This window comes from Microtus ochrogaster, chromosome 17, assembly GCF_000317375.1.
Source record: "Microtus ochrogaster isolate Prairie Vole_2 chromosome 17, MicOch1.0, whole genome shotgun sequence".
NCBI classification, from domain to species: Eukaryota; Metazoa; Chordata; class Mammalia; order Rodentia; family Cricetidae; genus Microtus; species Microtus ochrogaster.
In genome coordinates this window covers 12,000,499-12,001,504 of record NC_022019.1, presented here as the reverse complement: position 1 = coordinate 12,001,504, position 1,006 = coordinate 12,000,499, and positions in this window count along the sequence as shown.

Sequence of the window (1,006 nt, the reverse complement as noted above, 5' to 3'; positions counted from 1 at the left end):
ATCCCAGCACCCAGAAGGCTGGGCCAGATCACAGGTTCCAGCTCAGCCAGGGCTACAGAGTGCGACCTGGTCCCCCAAACACCCAAACTAACAAGCCCCAAACCAATCAGAATTGTGAAGAAAAATCAAAGCACTAAAGAAAGGTTCTCCTTCCGCTCAGTTGCGCAGGAATGCACGCTACTGCTGTGAGAAATGACAATTATCATAAAAAAAAAAGACAAAGAAAACCACTGTCAACAGCATCTAGTGTGTGAACCCAAGAAGCCGCGGAGCAAATCGGAGACAAAGGATGGCAAGAAAGCAGACACAGTGTGGACTGAGAGGAGCAAGAGAGAAACAAAGGAGCTGATGTCAGGGAACACTTAGGGAAAATAAAATGCATACCAGAATTCTGACATGCATAAGAACCAAATAGAGAAAAAAAAGTGATTTTAGCTAATAAGTAATACAAACTCAGAAATCCTTTTACTACAGAGTAAACAGGAGAAAAAAAAATGAAACAGATAAACAGAATACATGGTGTGTTAATAACATCCTTTTGCTGTAGATGAAAGAGCTTTATGTAAGGGAGTTTATGGGTACACCCACCACGAGGGTCTGGGCTCTGGGCTCTGGGCTCTGGGCTGTGACTTTTCATTTCCCTAAACTGGTCCATGACAGTATGATGTGTCTTCATATCTTATAGTCACACTTACCAGTTTTCTAAACACTCATTTTACCATTTAAATTTATGTAATAGGGTCTTGCTACATATCACAGGCTTATCTGGATATATATAGCCCAGGCTGGTCTCCACAGTAAGCTCCCCGTGTCTCAGCCGTCCAAGTGCAAGGATTGCAGGTGTGGGTCCCACACACAGCTCCGAAACATTTGCTTCAAAGCAAGTCGACAATGCATTGAAAGCAAGTCTTTGCCAGGAGTCCGCACGGCCTCATTTCTTAAGACCAAACACACTGATGTTTTTCACATGCTGATTCTTATTTTCCTGCCTCAGCTTTCTATCGTG